General features: G+C 41.4%; 1 protein-coding gene across 2 annotated transcripts in view; it reads right to left on the reverse strand.

Annotated features, from left to right (window-relative positions):
* Positions 1 to 21,757, reverse strand: part of gpr88 (G protein-coupled receptor 88) — a 90,280-nt gene that overhangs the window by 46,728 nt on the left and 21,795 nt on the right. The window contains exon 3 of one of the 2 annotated variants that reach the window (XM_059984650.1): positions 1,005 to 1,130. The exons of the other annotated variant lie outside the window; for it this stretch is intronic. The gene's annotated coding sequence lies outside the window, so the exon portion shown is untranslated. Of the gene's footprint in view, positions 1 to 1,004; positions 1,131 to 21,757 lie in introns of those variants that run through there. 2 annotated transcript variants of the gene reach the window in all.

Here is a 21,757-nt window from a genome sequence, read left to right on the forward strand (position 1 = left end):
AAGTTAGAGACAAAGGTATAAAAAGTTAAGAAGAGGGTGAGTAAGTGAACTAGGTTAGTGTGAAACTCAAAGGTTTTAGAGAGAAGGTGCACATAGTGAGGTTTTTTAATGTTGTCCGTAAATCCTTAGTCTTTCATTCAGTGTAAGCAGGATGGTAGTTAAGGCAGTGAAATGTTCCACCTGTAAGATGTGGGATTTCAGGACCTAACAGTCTCCCTGATAAATACATCTACGGGAAGTGCACCCAACTTCAGCTCCTCACTGATCAGGTCAAGGTACTGGAGTTGAATGTAAACATTCTGGGAGGCCGAAAACCTCACAGAGAGGTGGCCACAACCAGAGTGCAGATAGCAGACGGGTGACCACCAGAAGTAAGGGGAGTAAACAATCAGTGCAAGATTCCCCTGTGGCCATTCCCCTTAGCAACAAGTGCAGCCTTTTGAATACTGCTGGAGTGGGGAGATGACCTATTGGGACACAGCGGCAGCAGTCAAACCTGTGGCTCTGTGGCCGGCTCTGAGGCTCAGCAAGGAAGGGTGTTGAGAGAGGCCATGAATTTAGTCAAGAAAGAAAAGGAAACGTATGTAAAGCTTAGGAATCTAGAATCAAAGAGGGCATTTGAGGATTATAAGGAAGCCAGAAGCAGATAAAGAAGAAATTAGGAAAACCAGGATGCGTCATGAAAAGTGTTTAGCAAATAAGATTAAGGAGACTCCCAAGGCATTCCCTACATACATCAGGAGCAAAAGGATAAATAGGGAGAGGGTAGGACCACTCGAGAAAAAGGGGGAAACATTTGCTTGGGTGCAAAGGATGTGGGTGAAATCCTTATTGAGTACTATTTACCAAAGAGAAGGACGTGCAGAGTATGTAGATTGGTGCTGAGCTTATTGATGAGATAGGGCATTTTGAGGTACAGGAGGAGGCAAGGTTGGGACTCCTAAAGAGCATTAAGGTGGATAGGTCCCTGGGCCTGATGGGCTCTACTCCAGGTTATTGACAAAGCCAAGAGATGAAGTTGATGGCGCCTTAGCCGATATCTTTGTGTCCTTTCCAGCCACAGGCAAGGTCCCGGAGTTGGGCTGGCAGCCAATGTTGTTCCACTATTCAAGAAGGAAACCAGGATAATTCTGTAAACAATAGAGCAGTGAGTCACATGTCAGTGATAGGAAAGTTACTGGACAGAATTATTAGGGAATTAGAATTTGGAAATCCATAGCCAAATTAGGGAGAGTCAACTTGGCTTTTTTGGGGCTTACTAACAGTACTGTGCAAAGGCCTCTATTTGGATCCTCTATTTCTTCACTTACACACCCCAGTCAGTTCAGATTGGCAACAACATCCCCTCCACAATCTCCCTCAGCACAGGTGCACCACAAGTCTGTGTGCTTACACCCCTGCTCTACTCTGTTTGCACTTATGACTGTGTGGCTAAGCACAGCTTCAGTGCCATTTTCGAGTTTGCTAATGACATGACTGTTGTTGGCTGAATCAAAGGTGGTAATGAATCAGCATATAGGAGGGAGGTTGAAAATCTGGCTGAGTGGTGCCACAACAATCTCTTACTCTGGTCAACAAGACAAAGGAGCTGATCATTGATTTTAGGAGGAGGGAAGTGGAGGTCCATGAGCCAGTCCTCATTGGAGTGTCAGAGGTGGAGAGGATCAGCAACTTTAAGTTCCTCAGTGTTTTCATTTCAGAGGACCTGCCCTGGGTCCAGAACATAAATGCAATTACAAAGAAAGCACAACATTGCCTCATTTCCTTAGGAGTTTGTGAGGATTCAGCATGACATCTCAAACTCTGACAAGCCTCTATGGATGTGTGGTGGAGAGTATATTGACTGGTTGTATCATACCTGGTGTGGAAGCACCAATGGCCTTGAATGGAAAATCCTACAAAAAGTAGTGGACACGGCCCCGTCCCTTCCCACCACTGAGCTCATCTACATGGGGCATTGTCCGAGGAAAGCAGCATCCACTATCTGGGACGCCCACCACCCAGATCAAGTTCTCTTCTTGCTGCCACCATCCGGTAGAAGGTAAGGAAGTCTCAGGACTCACATCACCAGGTTCACATCACTCTTTAACCATCAGGCTCTTGAATAAATGGGATAACTTCACTCAACTTTATTCACCCCACCACTGAAATGTTACCACATACTATGAATTGACTTTCAAGGACTCTTCTTCTCATGTTCTCAATATTTAATGCTTATTTATTGATGTTTATTATTACTTTCTTCGTCTTTTGCGCACTGGTTGTACACTCAGTTGGTGTGCTCTTACATTGATTCTATTGTTATTATTCTATTGTGGATTTACTGAGCATGTCTGCAAGAAAATAAATCTCAGGATTGTATATGGACACATATATATACTTTGATAATAAATTTACTTTGAACTTTGAACTTAAATTTCCTGGATGTAAGTGTAGATGGTGGGTTAGTAAATTTGCAGATGATACAAAGACTGGCAGTGTTGTGGATAGCATAGGCAACTGGTAAAGAATACAGTGGGATATAGACCAGTTACAGATATGGGCACAGAAATGGCATTTGGAGTTTAACCTTGACAAAGGAGAAGTGTTGCATCTTAGTAAGTCAAATGTAAAGAGACACCGTTATGGGCAAAAGTGCTGATGAGCGGGGGATCTTGGGGTTCAAGTTCACAGCGCCCTGAAAGCTACACAGGTTGATAGGGTGGTTAAGAAGCCACATGGCATTCTTGCCTTTATTTGTCAAGGCACTGAGTACAAAATTCAAGAAGCTATGGTGCAGCTTTATAAAACTTTAGTTAGGCCACATCTGGAGTATTGTATACAGTTCTTGTTGCCCCATTATAGGAAGGATGTCAAGGCTTTGGAGAGGGTGCATGAAAGGTTTACCAGGATGCTACCTAGATTAGAGGACACGTGGTATAATGGACGAACTTGAGTTGTTTTACCTGGAGCAATGGAGACTGTGGGAAGGTCTGACAGAGGTTTATAGGACTATGAGAAGCATAGATAGTGTAGATAGACACTATCTTTTTCCAAGGGTTGAAATGTCTCATACCAGAGGGCAGCATGTAAGGTGAAGGGGGTAACTTCGGAGGTGATTTGAGGGGCTGATATTTGGAATGCATTGCCTGGATTAGTGGTAGAGGCAGATCTATTAGGAACTTTTAAAAGATGTTTAGATTCGCACATGAAAGTAAGGAAAATGAAAATGAATGGAAATGGACATTATGTAAGGAGAAGAAATTAGTTAACCATTTGATTACTAATTTAGTGGTTTGGCACCACATTGCGGGTTGAAAGGCTTAGGAGACGAGGGCGCCTAACGGTGACTCCTTTGCTTGCATATTTGGAAATAGCTCTATTTCTGTCTTTAACATCTCTATTTTCCCTTTCAGGGTTATTTTGAAGACCCTGACCTGGAGTTACATGCTGACTACTTTACTTTACCTTATTTTACTTTATTGTCAACAAACAATTGATACTAGAGCGTACAATCATCACAGTGATATTTGTTTCTGCACTTTGCGCTCCCTGAAGTACAAATCGAAGTAAATATAAATAAAAATTTAAATTATAAATCATAATTAGAAAATAGAAAAGGGAAAGTAAGGTAGTGCAAGTCAGGTCGGGATATTTGGAAGGTACGGCCCAGATCCAGGTCAGGATCTGTTCAGCAGTCTTATCACAGTTGGAAAGAAGCTGTTCCCAAATCTGACCGTATGAATCTTCACACTCCTGAACCTTCTCCTGGAGGGAATTGGGACAAAAAGTGTGTTGGCTGGGTGGGTCTTGTCCTTAATTATCCTGGCAGCACTGCTCTGACAGCGTGTGATGTAAAGTGAGTCCAAGGATGGAAAATTAGTTTGTGTGATGTGCTGGGCTATGTTGACGATCTTCTGCAGCTTCTTCCGTTCTTGGACAGGACAACTTCCATACCAGGTTGTGATGCACCCTAGAAGAATGCTTTCTACAGTGCATCTATAAAAATTAGTGAGGGTTTTAGGGGACAGGCCAAATTTCTTCAGCTTTCTCAGGAAGTAAAGGCGCTGGTGGGCCTTCTTGGCAGTGGACTCTGCTTGATTAGACCAAGTCAGGTCATTTGCAATATTCACCCTGAGGAACTTAAAGCTTTTGACCTGTTCCACCTGCGCACCACTGATGTAGATGGGGTTGTGCGGTCCGCTACTCCTTCTGGAGTCAACAATCAATTCCTTCGTCTTGCTGACATTGAGGGATAGGTTATTGTCTTCGCACCATGCCTCCAGGTTCTTAATTTCCTCTCTGTACTCAGACTCATCACTACCCAAGATACGGCCTACAATTGTGGTGTCATCAGCAAACTTATATATTGAGTCTGATAGAAACTTGGCTACACAATCATGGGTGTACAGTGAGTACAGCAGGGAGCTGAGTATACAGCTTTGTGGGGCACCGGTGCTCAGAGTGATTGTAGAGGAGAGCTTGTCCCTTATTTTCACAGCCTGGGTCCTGTCTGTGAGGAAGTTGAAGATCCAGCTGCAGATCTGAGTGCTAAGACCCAGGTTCTGGAGCTTAGGAATCAGTTTATTTGGAATGATGGTATTAAAGGCAGAGCTGTGGTTGATGAAAAGGAGCCTTACATGTGCGTCTTTATTCTCCAGGTGTTCTAAGGAGGAATGTAGTGCCAGAGAGATGGCAACTGCCGTTGACCTGTTGCTCCTGTAGGCAAATTGCAAATCATCAAGGTTGATCGGCAGGTTATGGTTGATGTGCACCATAACCAATCGCTCGAAGCACTTCATAGCAATTGATGTTGGAGCCACAGGTCGGTAGTCATTCAGGCATGCCACCTTGCTTTTGTTCGGCACCAAGATTATCGTTGCCTTCTTAAAACACGAGGGGATCTTAGACTGAAGCAGGGAGCAGTTGAAGATGTCAGCAAGCACTCCAGTTAGCTCACTTGCACAGGCCCAGAGAACCCGTCCTGGGATGCCATCTGGGCCCGTCGCCTTCCTTGCATTTATCTTCAGGAAGGCTCTTCTAGCATCTTCCTCGGTGACGATGAATCTTGATGCCACTAGGTCCGGTTCATCCAGAGGGGGTGGGATGCTCCTCTTCTGTTCGAATCTTGCGTAGAATACGTTAAGTTCATCAGGAAGAGAAGTACTACAGTTATTGATATTCCCAGCCTTTTCTTTGCACCCAGTGGTCTCATTTAGACCCTGCCATAGTCTACTGGCATCCCTCTGGTTAGCCTGGGCTTCCAACTTGGCTCAATATTGCCTCTTGGCACCCTTATTGGCTTTACGGAGTTCACGCCTGGATTCCCTGTAGCGACTGATATCTCCGGACCTAAAAGCCACAGCTCTAGCCTTCAAAAGGGACTGGACCTCATAATTCATCCAAGGTTTCTGGTTAGGGAATACCCAGATCGTCTTGCGAGACACACAGTTCTCCATGCATTTCCAGATAAAGTCCATAACAGCTGAGGCATACTCATCAAGGTTAGCTGCCGAGTCCTTGAATACTAACCAGTCCACTGATTCAAAGCAGTCATGGGGGACCTCATCAGTTTCCTCTGTCCAACGCGACACCACTTTTGACAACGTGACCTCCTGCTTCAGTTTCCATTTGTAAGCCGGGAGGAGGAGTACGGCCTGTTGGTCCGATTTTCTGAAGTGAGGTCGTTGGACGGAACAGTAGGCATCCTTGACTGCTGTGTAACAGTGGTCAAGTATATTCGGGCCTCTAGTGGAGCAGGAGACATGTTGGTATAACTTTGGCAATGCTTTTCAGAGGTTGGCCTGGTTAAAGTCCCCGGCTGTAATGAGCAAAGCCTCTGGATACCTGGTCTCAAGTTCACTGATGTTGGCATACAGTGTATTCACAGCACACTCCACGTCCGCCTGGGGGGAAATGTAGACCGCTGTCAGTATTACCGAGGGGGATTCCTGTGGCAGATAATGGGGACCACACTTCACCGACAGATAGAACATAGAAAATAGGTGCAGGAATAGGCCATTTGGCCCTTCAAGCCTGCACCGCCATTCAGTATGATCATGGCTGATCATCCAACTCAGAACCCTGTACCTGCTTTCTCTCCATACCCCCTGATCCCTTTAGCCACAAGGGTCATATGGTTTCTCTCTCCCTTTTTTTAAAAAAAAGTGGGGTTACATTAGCCACCCTCCAATCCTCAGGAACTAATCCAGAATCTAAAGAGTTTTGAAAAATTATCACTAATGCATCCACTATTTCTTGAGCTATTTCCTTAAGCACTCTGGGATGCAGACCATCTGGCCCTGGGGATTTATCTGCCTTTAATCCCTTCAATTTACCTAACACCACTTCCCTACTAACATGTATTTCCCTCAGTTCCTCCATCTCACTAGACCCTCGGTCCCTTACTATTTCCGCAAGATTATTTATGTCCTCCTTAGTGAAGACAGAACCAAAGTAGTTATTCAATTGGTCTGCCAAGCCCTTGTTCCCCATGATCAATTCACCTGTTTCTGACTGTAAGGGACCTACATTTGTCTTAACCAATCTTTTCCTTCACATATCTATAAAAGCTTTTACAGTCAGTTTTTATGTTCTCTACCAGCTTTCTGTCATAATCTGTTTTCCCTTTCCTAATTAAGCCCTTTGGCCTCCTCAGCTGGACTCTGAATTTCTCCCAGTCCTCAGGTGTGCCGCTTTTTCTGGCTAATTTGTATGTTATTTCTTTGGACTTGATACTAACCTTAATTTCCCTTGTCAGCCATGGGTGCACTACCTTCCCTGATTTATTCTTTTGCCAAACTTGGATGAACAATTTTTGTAGTTCATCCATGGGATCTTTAAATGCTTGTCATTGCATATCCACCATCAACCCTTTAAGTATCATTTGCCAGTCTATTTTTGTTAATTCACATCTCATACCTTCAAAGTTACCCTTCTTTAAGGGTAAAGAAGGTAAAGGTTCTTTACCCTTCTTAAAGGTTCTTTAAGAACCTTTGTTTCTGAATTAACTATGTCACTCTCCATCTTAATGAAGAATTCCACCATATTATGGTCACTCTTACCCAAGGGGCCTCGCACGTCAAGATTGCTAACTACCCCTTCCTCATTGCTCAATACCCAATCTAGAATGGCCTGATCTCTAGTTGGTTCTTCGACATGTTGGTTCAGAAAACCATCCCGCACACATTCTAAGAAATCCTCTTCCTCAGCACCCTTACCAATTTGGTTCACCCAATCTATATGCAGGTTGAAGTCACCCATATAACAGGTCTGGACTGCAGGAGCTTGTTAGTGCCACTGTATCCGAGCACCACGCAATATTGATCAGTAGGCAGACTCCACCTCCCTTCGTCTTGTCCGAAGACACCATGCATAGATTGAAAATCAGTCTGGTCGGATGGTGCAGTTAGGGGTGGCAGGGGAGAGCCAGGTCTTGGTGAAACAGAATACACAGCAGTTCTGCATCTCCCTCCAGTAGGTGAGTCTCCCTTTAAGATCATCCACCTTGTTCTCTATGGCTTGCACATTGGCTAGTAGGATGGTGGGCAGAGGGATCCTGAAGCCCCTCTGCTTCAATCTGACCAGCAGCCCAGTTCTTTTCCCACGCTTCCTCGGTAACTTGTGCATCTCTCCAGATTTCCATCGTTGCAGTGTGTTGTTGGCAGCTCTTTGAGGTTGGTGGACGTGCCCCATGGGGATCGATCGGCGGATCGCGTCGTCGGGCGCTCCAAGCGGGCCGAGTGACGGGGGAGGCTCCGCTGCCACTCCAACTGTCGGGGGCCAATCGGGTCGCAGCCCGAAGCCGACACTTAATCCCGGAGTCCCGGCTGCCGGCTGAAACAAGTCCGTGAATTGTGTCACGGTTGCGAAGGCCTCCGCTCCATCCGAGCCCCGGGCTCAATTTCCGAGGTCGCCAGCGGAGGCCTCACTTCCAGCAGCTCTGGATAGCCACAAACGAGGCTCTACGGTGGTCGCGCCGGGGAAGCGTCTGGGGTATCTTGAGGTCTCCGACATCACTTCTGTGTGGTCGTCTGCTTCGGAGAGCGGCTGGTCGGAATGAGCCATGTCTCTAGACGTTCCGACACGGTAGCAGGCCGCGGGTCTCCGGGAACGTGGTGAACCTCGGACCAGGCCTCGACGATCGGGTCCAGGTACGGTCTGGAGTTGAAGCAATTCTGGCGCGTCGATGATTTCGAGCTGGGTCAGTAACAAGTGTTGTTGATCTTGCTAAATGTAGAAAATTGGAGGTTTAGAAGGGTTTCTCGGGTATAGGATAGTGTAGAGGGCAGTTTGCTCGGGAGAGCGTGCACTGAGTCGCCAGTTAATTTGGTTCTTTGCGGGAATAGGATCCCCTCTCAGGGTCTCACGACTGGCTGCTGATCGATTTACCAAGGATGCAGCCTGGAAGACTAGCACACGTTTGGAGTTACAGGATTTTGTGGCTCTGGAGGTGGGTAGACTCGAGGTAGGTGCCTCCGCAGGAATCTGATGCGTCGTGGGAGTACACGGAAGATCGAAAGCAGCTAGTGGGCTGTGTGCACAGAGACCCGAGTTCTTTGGGCACAGAGCTCGGAAAAAGTGACGCAACAGACTTTTAACACTGTAAATCAGCAAGTTGTTTGTTATGTCTCCCGTCTCCCTGTGAAACGGAGACACCATTGTCAAAGTAAATCAGTCTTCCAGAAGGTGAATCCATGGAAAGCATCTGGTCTGGATGGTGTCCTTAGATCCTTTGCAGACCAGTTTGCAGGGCATATTTGCAGATATTTTTAACCTCTCTCTGCCTAAATCTGAGATTCCCGCCTGTTTAAAGAAGACCACTTTCAAACTGATATCTAACAAAAACAAGGCAACGTTCCTTAATGACTGTTGCCCAGAAGCTCTGACATCCACCATTATGGAGCGCTTCGATATAGCACACAACAACTCCAAACTCTTAAACAACCTCAAGCCACTACAATTTGTCTACCGCAGAAATAGGCGGACAGCATTACCCTGGCCCTACACTCATCAGCAGAGCATCTGGACAGTAAAGACACCTATATTAGAATAAGAATACAGTTTATTGACTACTGTTCCCCTTTCATTACTATAGTCCCATGCAATTTCATCTCCAAACTCTTAAACCTGGGACTCAACATCTCCATTTGCAATTGAATCCTCGACTTCCTGACCAACAGATTGCAAACAGTAAGGATAGGCAATAACACCTCCACCACAATTATTCTCAAAACTGGTGCCCCACACAATTGCCTCTTCAGTCCCCTACTCCATGTACACTGTGAACTGTGTGGCCAGATTCTGCTCCATCTACAAGTTTCCAGATGATATCCAATGTAATGCGCCAAATATCAAGTAATGATGAGTTGGAGTACAGGAAGGAGATAGACATCCAGGACACATGGTGTCATGACAACAACTTTCACAATGTCAGTAAAACCAAAAATCTGGTCATTGACTTCTGGAAAGAGGGTGTGGACACAACTCAGTACATCACGGAAATGTCCCACCCTCCATGAACTCTGTCTGTACTTCTTTCTGCCTCAGCCAGCCAGCATAATTAAAGAAACACCCCCAGATGTTTTCACTTTGTCCTCCTTCCATCAGGTAGATAACATGAGCCATCAGGCTTAAAGACAGCTTCTGTCCCACTGTTATAATACTATTGATCATATTCCTAATGCGATAAAATAGACTCATCACCTCACTACCTCACTATGACCTTGTACCTTATTGTCTACCTGCACTGTACTTTGTCTGTAACTATAACACTTTATTCTGCATTCTGTCATTCTTGTACTGCCCCAATGCATTGCTATCATGTAATGATCTGTGCGGGCAGGCTTCACACCACGTTTTTCAGTGTAGATTGGTACATGTGACAATAATAATCCAATTTACCAATTTACAAATGAATCAGGAATATGAGATGATTATTTGCACCTTTGAGCTTGATATTATTACTGATCTGATAGTAACCCGAACTCTACATTTTTCATTCACTTTCATTCTACCCCTTTATTTATCAAGTATCTCGTTATTTCTGTCTTTAAAATGTTCAAAGACCCGACTTCTACTCCCTTTGGAGAAGAGATTTCCAAAGATTCACAACCCTTTCAGAGAAAGGATTTGATTGGGAAGCTCCCTTATTTTTAAACTGGTGACACTCATGCTTGAGATTCTGCCAGAAAACATTCTCTGAAAATCCCTTCCAATTTCAAACAGCTATACTCTTGACAATAAGATCACCAGGTGAAATCATTTGTGAAAATGATTTATATGCATTCCTACAGAAAAGTACATTGTCTTGATGAATAGCGATTGGAAGCTCTTTTAAAAGAGTATCCCACAAAGTCCATGACTAAGATCAAAGCAAGTAACATAAAAGAGAAAGTATCTGATTGAGTCTCATATTTGTAAACAGTAAACAGAGTGCAAAAATAATCACTGAATCTACCAAAAAAAGGAAGCAAAGTTCAATGAATATTCTCTATGGGAATGTTGATTATTTAATACTTACTGACTGACAATTTTGCTTCATGTATTCAAAGCATGATTTCAAGTTTATAGCCAAGACAAAATTATGGACTATATTCAATTAAGAGCAGGGCCATACCAAAATACAGAGATATTAATGTACTTGTAAAATTGTTGTGAAGCTGCCTGCTGAACTTCAGGTCAAAGAAATTATTCCACTATTTGGAGTTACAACTCCCACTCCAGGAGATGGTGTGGTGGTTGGAAATCAGCTGTCCGATCATGAAGAATTCCACAGGGCAGTCTCCCAAGACCACTAAAGCTGCCTCATTGTATTGCAGAATGTGAGGACTGTTGCAAATGATTGTGCTATGTTCAGGAACGTCAGTATTCCTCAAAAATGAACCAATCCAGGCCAGCATGCTTCAACACCTAGACATGAGGGGATTACAGTCCAGGTGGATAAAGTATGCAGGTGATGGCTAGATGCCAGCAATCCTACTTCATTAGAAGTTTGCGGATGATATGATGGAGGAGTAGATATTGTTGAGGAAGCATGGAGCTTGAGAAGAACTGAGAAAGGTTATGAGAATGGACACAAAAGTACCAGGTAGAATCCAGTGCAGGGAAGTGTATGGTGATGCACTTTGATAGGAATAAAGGCACTGACTATTTTCTAAATAGGGAGCAAATTCAGAAATCAGAGTTGCATAGGGCCTTGGGGTTCATTGTGCAGGATTCCCTAAAGGTTAACTTGCAGGTTAGGTCAGTGGTAAGGCAGGCAAATGTAATATTAGCATTCATATTGACAGGACTAGAAATAAACACAAGGATGTAATGCTAAGTTTTATAAAGCATTGATCAGACCACACTAGGATTTTTGTGAGCCATTTTAGGCCGCTTATATAAAGAAGGATGAGTTGGCAATGAAAAGAGTACAGAGGAGGTTCACAATAATAATACTAAGAATGAAAGGATTAATGTATGGGGTGGTTCGATGGCTCTAGGCCTGTACTCGCTGGAGGTTAGCAAAATGGGGGAGTGTGTCTCATTGAAACCTAATGAGTATTGAAAGGCCTAGATGGAGTAGATGTGGAGTGGATGTTTCATGTAGTGGAGGAATTGAGGACCAGAGGGCACAGCCTCAGAATATAAGGATAATCCTTGAGAACAGAGATAAGGAGGAATTTCTTTAGCCAGGGGGTGGTGAATCTGTGAAATTCATTGCTACAGACTACTGTGGAGGCCAAGTCATTGGGTATATATTTATAGTGGAGGTTGATAGCTTCTTGATGTCACCAATGACCCTTGCGATCTTCTTGATGTACGTTGGAGAGTATTCTGACTAGCTCCATCAGCACCTTGTATGGAACTTCTAATGTGCAGGACCTAAAGATGCTGCAGAGATCTGTAGGCTCAACCAGCTCCATCATCAAAAACAACTTCAAGAAGCTGTGACTGAAGAAGATGACGACATCCATCATTAGGCACCCTCACCATCTAGGATATGTCCTCTTCACATTACTACCTTCAGGGAGGAGACACAGGAGCGTGAAGACCCACACTGGACCTTTTAGGAAAAGCTTCTTTTTTCCCCTCTATCAGATTTCTGAACAGTCCATGAACACTACTTTGTTATCCCTCTTTTGCATTATTTATTTCTTTTAGTAACATTAATCTTTATGTCTTGCACTGTGCTTCTGCTTCATAACAACAAATTTCACAACATACTGTATGTCAATGATAATAAACCTGAGTCTGATTCTATCTCTGGAAATGGGTAATGACAGACTGTGTATATGTGAAAGAACGTAAGTGGATTAAAGAAGAAAGTAAGGAACAGAGGGGACATGGGTTATCTGAAACTGGAAATTCAATGTTCATACCATTGTGTTGTGGACTATCAGGTGCAATATGAAGTATTGTTCCTCTAGTGTATGTTTAGCCTCAGTTCTACAGTGGGGAAGGCCAAAGACAGACAGATCAATGTGGTATTGTGGAGTGGAGTTGAAAAGTCATGCATCTGGAATTTCAGGGTGGCCATTATGAAGAGCACAGGTGCTCAACTAAACAGTCGCCTAGTCTACATTTAGGTAGAGTAGACCAATCCAAGAGTACCAAATGCAATAGCCAATGTTGCGAAAGATGCATGTGAACATCTCCTCGCCCAAAAGGTCTGTTCATGTAGCCAGTTGGTGATGAGAGAGGAGGTACAGTATAGGGACAGGTCTGGCATCTCCTGTAAGTTAAAGTGTAAAGGAGAATGTTTGTATTGTAGTCAGAAAAAAATCAATAACCTTGAGCTTTTTCTGGATACATCAGATGCACCAAGAAACTGGTAAGCAAAGGGAGAATAGAATATGAAAGTGTTTAACAAGAGCATAAGAACAGAGTGGGACAATTTAAGTAAAAAGGAAAATGTTTGCTCAAGTTATTAACTTAATAGACTGAAGCAAGAGGAATTATATAGGAATAAAAGAAAAAAATGACAGTAAAATAGGTTGCAGTTGTTTTCATAGAAGAAGACAATACAGAATAAATAAGGATCTGAAATAAATGATGTTAGCTAAAAATAGCTTTAAGGATATTAGCAGGACTGAAAGCCAATACAACCTGATGACCTTCATGCTAAGATCTTGAAAGAATTTGAAAGAGATAGAGATTGTAACAGCTAACAGCTTCCAAACCTGTATAAATACTGGAATAGCTCCCACAACTTGAAGGATAGAAAGGCTCTAAGAAGTGAGAAAGAAAGCAGGGAATTATAAACATATTGGTCTGCTATAGCAAAAATGGTAGAACCTATTATTATGGAAGTGGGGGCACTGGAAAATGATAATAATGTCCAGTAGTCAATATAGATTTGTGAGGAGGAACTATGCTTGACAAATTTGAGTTTTTGTGAAATTGTACTTCTCATATTCAGCAGAATAGATAAAGAGAAAGTTGCTGATGTAGCGTATTTGAATTCTCATGATCAAGAAACACCTGGGATATGACTCACTGGCTCTTTCTTTCTTTTTCAATCTTTTTATTAATATGAAAATATTGGATATATATAGTATTGCTACATAATCATTGGGATTACATTGTTAATAGATAACATATATAGTTATATATTCAATTAATACAAAGGTAATAAACCCCCCAAAAATGTTCAAAATACAAATGTAGAGTTCACATGAAAAAAGTGACATATCCAAAAAGACAAAAAAAGAAAAAAAAAATACCCCATAAAAAAAAACTAAGCAAACCAATACTAACCTAACAGAAAAAAAAAACAAAGAAAAGAAAAGAACATGGGCTGTTTACAACATAAAAAGAAAAACAGGACCGTTAGTGTCACCAGCATTCAAACCTCCCTACATGTACTAACACAAAAATAGGTTTGGAAGGAGATCAAATCACATCATATGAAAGCGTTGAATAAAAGGTCTCCAAGTCTGATCAAATTTAATAGAAGGGTCATATATAAAACTACTGTTTTTTTTTTATTTTAAACATAACATAGTTCGAGAGAACCAACGAAATGTAATGGGAGGATTAATTTCTTTCCAATTGAACAAAATCCATCCTTTGGCCATTAATGTGAGAAATGCAATCATCTGACGCGCTGAAGAGGTTAAATGGTGAGGTTCTATCATTGGTAAACCAAAAATTGCCATAATAAGATGAGGTTGTAACTCAATATTCAAAACAGTTGAAATAATATCAAAGATATCTTCCCAATATTTTTTCAAAGTGGAACATGACCAAAACATATGAGTTAAAGAAGCGGTCTTGGAATGACATCTATCACAAACTGGACTTATATGAGAATAATAACGAGCTAATTTATCCTTGGACATATGGGCCCTATGAACTACTTTGAACTGTATCAACAAATGTTTAGCACATATAGAAGATGAATAAATAATTGGAAAATTTTTCCCATTTTTCGATAGGTAAGGTAAGCTTAAGTTCCCTTTCCCAATCATTTTTAATTTTATTAGATGCATCTGAACAAATTTTCGCCATTGTGTTGTAGATAGATGCTATTGCACCTTTCTGAGAAGGATTTAAATCTAAGACTTTTTCCAGTCTATCTGTAGCGTATGAGTTCAGAAAAGTAGGAAGGATGGTATTTAAAAGGTTTCTAACCTGTAAATATCCAAAAATATAAGACCTAGGTAAATTATATTTGTTAGGCAATTGTTCAAATGACATGAAACAATTATCCAAAAATAAATCACAAAATCATAAAATACCTTTAGTTTTCCAAATCATATAGGCTTGATCTATAATAGAGGGGTGGAAAAAATAGTTAGATATAATAGGACTTGCTAGAATAAATTGCCTCAGCCCAAAATGTTTCTGAAATTGAAACCATATTCGTAAGGTATATTTAATTATTAGATTATCTAAAAACACAAAATGCTGGCAGAACTCAGCAGGCCAGACAGCATCTATGGGAGGAGGTAGTGACGACGTTTCAGACCGAAACCCTGAAGGTTACCTCCTCCCATAGATGCTGTCTGGCCTGCTGAGTTCTGCCAGCATTTTGTGTTTTTATTTCCAGCATCTGCAGATTCACTCATGTTGCTATTGGATTATCTAATTGCTTATACAATTTAGAAAGAGCAAAGGGAAGCGAAGTCCCTAGAATAGAACCCAGTGAAAACCCTTGTACCGAGTTACATTCAAGGTTTACCCAGTGAGGGCTTAAAGTTGTATCCAAGTTCCATAACCAAAATTTCAAATAGCGAATATTAATTGCCCAATAATAAAATCTAAAATTCAGCAATGCCAGACCACCCTCCTTTTTTGACTTGTGTAAATATTTTTTGCCTAGCCTCGGATTTTTATTCTGCCAAATATAAGAAGAGATTTTAGAATCAACACTGTCGAAAAAAGATTTCGGAATAAAAATTGGTACTGCTTGAAATAAATATAAAAATTTGGGTAATATAATCATCTTGATAGAATTAATCCAGCCTATCAATGACAAAGACATTGGGGGCCAATTAGTGAATAACTGTTTAATCTTATCAATTAAAGGTAAAAAGTTAACCTTAAATAAATTTTTATGTTTTTTGGTAATTTTGACTCCTAAATACATAAAATAGTCGGTAACCAATTTAAAAGGTAAACGTCCATATATTGGGACATGCGTACTTAGAGGAAATAATTCACTCTTATTAAGTTTCAGTTTGTAACCTGAAAAGTTACTAAACTGAGCCAACAAAGATAAAACTGGGGGAATAGATTCCTCAGGATTAGAGACGTACAATAATAAATCGTCTGCATATAATGATAGTTTATGTATCTCATTCCCGCGAGTAATACCAAAAATATTAGAGATTCCCAAATAGCAATTGCTAAAGGTTCCAGAGCAATATCAAATGGCAATGGACTAAGAGGACAACCTTGCCTGGTACCCTGAAATAAACAAGAAAAGGGAGATCTTCGATTATTACTGACAACCAAAGCTACTGGGGTATGATATATCAATTTAAACCAAGATACAAATGTTGAACTAAAATTAAATTTCTCAAATACAGTAAGAAATTGATGAGGGTAGGGCAGTGGATGTGGTCTGTCCTGTGTGATGAGCAAGCCATGGGGAAATGGGGTCCAGAGTTAACCCCCCTGTGAACTATGCTGCTAATGTGAGAGAGAGAGAGAGAGAGATAAAAAGGGAGAGAGGCACTATGCTGCACATGCTGATAATGAGAGAGAGAGAGAGACAAGGATTTATAGTTATGGCTTCTTCACTAATTGTTGACTTTACTTCCAAGGACTTTGCCTGCTTGTGTGAATCCTTGCTGACACAGCAGAGTGGTGCCAGGTGCCTGCTGAGACAGCAAGGAGTGACCCAGTTTGATGGACATGAATATGGTCAGTTGATGCATGGCTGGTACCCCGGCAGGGGAGATAAAAAGACAGGTCTGCTGAGACACAGGCATACACGCCACTGGGCACTGAAAGAGTGTTGTGCACCCACAGGAAGGTGGGGGCTTGGAGGATCGATTCAGGGAATCGGTCAGAGGCTCACAGTGTGTGAAGGCAGGCCGGTGGGGGCTTGTGTGTATGTCCACTCTCACCTGGGTGACAAGCCCACCACTGAAGAATGGTGTGGCTGGGAATGGAGGGGTCACAGTTGGTGATCACAACAGCACAACAGAACAAGAAGACAACGGAAGGTTTGCCTGCTGCAGCTGCTCATCTCTCGTTTGCGCGTACTCTCTCTCTCTCCCCCTCTCTCCCTCTGTCTCCAACATTACAACAGCAACTACCTCAACCCAAACTGAACTGAACTCTGCATTATCTTAAGACTACTCATTTACCCCTAGACTTTGATAAAGCTTGGTTTTGATTCTTATTTCTACACTTCTGTATTTATTATTGCTAACCTGTTTTGTCTGTATATTTGCATTTTTGATACTGTATTACTTAGTTTACTAATAAACACTTTTAGTTACCGTACCACCAGACTCCAACATATCATTCTGTTTCTGCTGGTTTGGTAATCCGGTCACAGGGTACATGATAGGTCTAAGAAATTGATGAGGGTAGGGCAGTGGATGTGGTCTACATGGACCTTAGCAAAAGCATTTGACAAAGTCCCTCATGAGAGACTCATCCAGAAAGTCATGAGGCATGGGATAAGTGGAACCTTGGCTGTTTGGTTAAAAAAAAAATTGGCTTAGAGGAAGAAAGTAGTGGGTAGCTGTGGAAGAAAAGTATTCTGCCTGGAGGTCGGTGACTAGTGGAGTGCTGCAGGGATCTGTCCTGGGACCCTTGCTATTTGTGATTTTTATAAACGACCTGGATGTAGAAGTGGAAGGATGGGTGAGTAAGTTTACAGATGACATGAAGATTGGAGGAGTTCTGAATAGAGCTGTAGGTGGTTGAAGGTTATAAGAGGATATAGACAGGCTGCAGAGTTGAGCAGAAAAGTGTGAGGTGATGCATTTTGGAAGGACAAACCAGAAGACTGAGTACAGGATTAATGGTCAGTTACTTAAGAGTATGGATGAACAAAGGGACCTTGGGGCTCAAATTCATACATCCCTCAAGGTTGCTGCACAGGTTGATAGGGTAGTTAAGAAGGCCTATGGGATGCTAAGCTTCATTAACAGGGGGGACTGAGTTCAAGAGTAGAGAGGTCATGATGCAACTCTACAAATCTCTGGTGAGAACACACTTAGAGTATTGTGTTCAATTCTGGTCACTTCATTATAGGAAAGATATATGGAGAGGGTGCAGAGGAGATTTACCAGGGTGTTGCCTGGATTGGAGAACAAGTCATATGAAGCAAGGTTAGCAGAGCTGGGACTTTTCTCTTTGGAGCATAGAAGAATGAGAGGGGACTTGATAGAGGTCTACAAGATTTTAAGAGGCATAGATAGGGTGGATAGTCAGTACTTGTTTCCCAGAGCATCAACAGCAAACACCAGAGGGCATATATACAAAATTAAGGGAGGGAAATTTAGGGGAGACATCAGGGGTAAGTTTTTTACACAGAGGGTTGTGAGTGCCTGGAGTGACTTGCCAGGGGTGGTGGTGGAGGCTAAAACATTAGTGGTATTTAAGAGCCTCTTGGATAGGCACATAGATGAAAGAAAAATGGAAGGTTATGGGGTGGTGTGGGTTTAGTACCTTTTTTAAGGATTATATGGGTTGGCACAACATGGAGGGCTGAAGGGTCTGTACTGTGTTGTAGTGTTCTATAGTAAATAAACATGGCCATTCAACTGTGTCAAATGCTTTCTCAGCATCTAATGAAATGACACATTCTGGAGTACTACATGAAGGAGTGTAAACAATATTCATTAATCTAATGTTAAAAGAAGAGTATTTATCTCAAATAACTCCAGTTTGATCCACAGAAATAATTCAAGGTAACATCTTCTCCAATCTAGTCACCAATATCTTAGAGAAAATCTTGGAATCTACATTCAACAAAGATATCGGTCGATATGATGCACATTCGGTGGGGTTGTTATTCTTTTTTAATATTAAAGAAGTAGAAGCCCTATAAAATGATTGTGGTTATTTACCCAATTTAATTGCTTCTTTAAAAACTCTACCTAACCAAGGAGAGAGAGAAGAAGAAAAAATTCTACTGTAAAACCGTCTGGACCTGGTGCTTTACCAGAATTCATTGAATGAATGGCTCCTTTTGTTTCTTCATCTGTAATGGGAGTTTCTAATATCAAATGTTCTTCGGGTTATAATTTTGGAAAATTCAATTTCCTTAAGAAGTCGTGCATAGTATTAGAATCATTAGGAAAATCAGAATTATATAAAGCGATATAAAAATATTGAAAAGGTTTGTTTATTTTGTCATGATTAGCTGTCAAATTACCATCTTGTTTACGAATCTTAATAATTTGGCGTTTAACCGAGGCAGTTTTCAGTTGATTAGTTAATACTTTACCCGATTTATCGCTATGATGTAAAACTCACTTCTGGTTTTCATTAATTGGTTTTCAATCGAAGATGTAAGTAATAAATTATATTCCATTTGAAGCTCGACTCTCTGTTTATAAAGCTCCTTACTAGGAGCAGTAGAATATTTCTTATCAATTTCTTTGATCTTATCAACCAATAGTAATACTTCATTCTTAATAAGTTTCCTCATACCAACAGAGTAGGAAATAACCTGACCTCGGATATATGCCTTAAAAGTGTCCCATTGGAAATTTCTTCTGTAAAATTGATTGAAAAGAAGAAATCAATTTGTTCCTTCATAAACTCAACAAAATCCGGGTCTTGAAGCAAATTGGAATTAAATCGCCATTGTCTAATGCTAGGAACTATATCCATTAATTTGATAGAAAGTTTCATTGGAGCATGATTAGAAATGGCAATAATATCATAGTTACAGTCAATCACAGATAGTATGAGATGAGAATCAATAAAAAAGTAATCAATTCTAGAGTAAGAATGATACAAGTGAAAAAAAATGTAAACACTTTCTCCTTGGGGTGTAAAAATCTCCAAATATCTAAAATTCCAGAATCATTCATGAATGAATTGATAAGAGTAGCCAACTTGTTTGGGAAGACTTGAGTAGATATGGATCTATCCATTGAAGGATTCAAACAACAATTAAAATCACCACCCAAGGAAAGAAGGGAAGGTGAATTCCAGTGGAGCCCTTTTCTTGATCAAATGCTTAGAACACAATTTTGTCATTACAAAAACCCTATTTCATCTGAGGGACAATCCAAAAGCAGCATCTGAAGGCAGATGTCTAGCAGAGAAACCAGGACATAAAGAAGAGATTGTGAAAATAAATCCAGAGCAACTCATTGACATCTACAACTTGCACAGGTTCATCAGCAGTGATCTACAACCCCGACACCCAAGGTCCCATCCTCCTGAAAGTCAAGGTTGTGGACTTCATTAGGGACAGAGATGTGGCCATCACCTAATAAAAGGAGCACCTCAAAGACCCCATCAAATGTGATTCTGTTCTTGACATAAATGCATCTCATTTTAGCTTCTCCAAGCCAGCCTCTTTGCCACGACTGATAACTAGAAGCTGAGAAGTGCATAGGCCATTCAAAATGTAATGATATACAGTTGTGATGAAATTGCATTGGAACATCATGTACTGGTCTGATCTCCCTGCCTAGGGACAGACACACATATGAAAGGAGTACAAGAAGAGTTCTCTAGATTAATCCCAAGGATGGGGCAGTACTGAGGTCGGGAAGGTAGCTTATCAATTCAAGACAGGTGATACCTGGGCCTATATTCTCCAAACTGAGAGGTTATTTCATTGAAACATACAAATCCTTACAAGTATATACTTGGCAGTGTGATCTGGTAAAGAAGTTTGAATGTGAGGAGCAATGAAGCTGCAGAAACATGGGCACGTCCCTCTCCACCACCAACAGTATCTACAGGAGCTGCTGCCTCAAGATAGCAACATCTATCATCAAAGATCTCCACCATTCAAGCCATGCCATCTTCTCGCAGAAGTCCCACATCACCATACTGAAGAGCAGCCTACAACCATTTGGCTCTTGAACCAATGGACAATGCCCTAAGCACTACAGTTTTACAACACTATAACCACTTTGCAGTAAAGTGTACTTGGTATATTTTTAATCTAATTGTGTTTTCTTGTGAAAATTGCGTATAAGTTGTGTTTAATGTTTTCCTGGTGAATGCTGTTTGTTTGATTCCTGTGCCCAATGATGCTGCTGCAAGTAAGATTTTCATTTCTTGTGTGGATATATGTACTTGTGCAAATGTCAACAAACTCGGCTTTGACTTTCGATGCAAAGATAATGTTTCCCCGAGCTGTTTAGACACAGATACAATGGTCTCACCGTGATGTTGGTAAATTAGGCATTCAGGACTGAGGTAAAAAGAAATGTTATCACCCTGACGATAGAGGAGAATCTTTGGAATGCTACTCATGAGGGTTGTAGAGTTACAGAGTGTATGCAAGACAGAATCGGTGCATGTAGATGGCAATGAGCTAATAGCTGAGCCATGATCCTATTGAGTAACAAGCAGTTTTGAGGCACAAAATAACCTATTCATGTTACTATTTATGTTGTTTTCAGAAAACTAACTGAAATCTGTTTATTGTACAAAAGCAAAATGCAGCCTTTGTATAACTATGATTCACTAATCCTGCAATGGGCATTCTTCTTGTGTGGTTTGGAAAGAGAACAAAGTCTATCCATTCCTCCCGTTGGGTTATTCAGGCAACACTGGTGTCCCAGCCACTGGGACTGATATAGTTCAGTACACATGGGTCTAAATACAGGTTTGGAGCCTGAATGAAACAATGACAGGAAGGCACCAGATGAAGGATCTTGACCTGAAACACCAAAAGTCCATTTCCCTCCTCAGTGGCTGCCTGATATACTGAGTTCCTCAGGGCACTTATTTTCACTAATGAGTATGTCCTTTATTAAATCATGACACTGCCTAATATAAACAGTAGTATTCCAATTACTTTCATTTGGAATTCACTACCTCAGAGAGATGAAAAATCAAACTGATTGAAATTTATGATTGATTTTTGGTCAACAAGGGAGTCAAGGATTATGGAGAACAGTTAGGAATGCAGAACCAAGATCAAGACCAGATCAACAGGGCTTTTATTGAATATGAAAGCAGACACAGGGCATTATATAGCCCACTCCTGATCTTTTTAGTTGTGCTCACATGAAAGAAGGAGGCTCCCCCGTCCAGGAAATATGGCAGAGACCCCAGTGGTAAGGACTACCTCACAATCACTTGTAAGTGAACATCACACAAAGCATCAGCCTACACCTCATTTGCTCAA

This window comes from Hypanus sabinus, chromosome 11 (genome assembly GCF_030144855.1).
Source record: "Hypanus sabinus isolate sHypSab1 chromosome 11, sHypSab1.hap1, whole genome shotgun sequence".
Taxonomy (NCBI): Eukaryota; Metazoa; Chordata; class Chondrichthyes; order Myliobatiformes; family Dasyatidae; genus Hypanus; species Hypanus sabinus.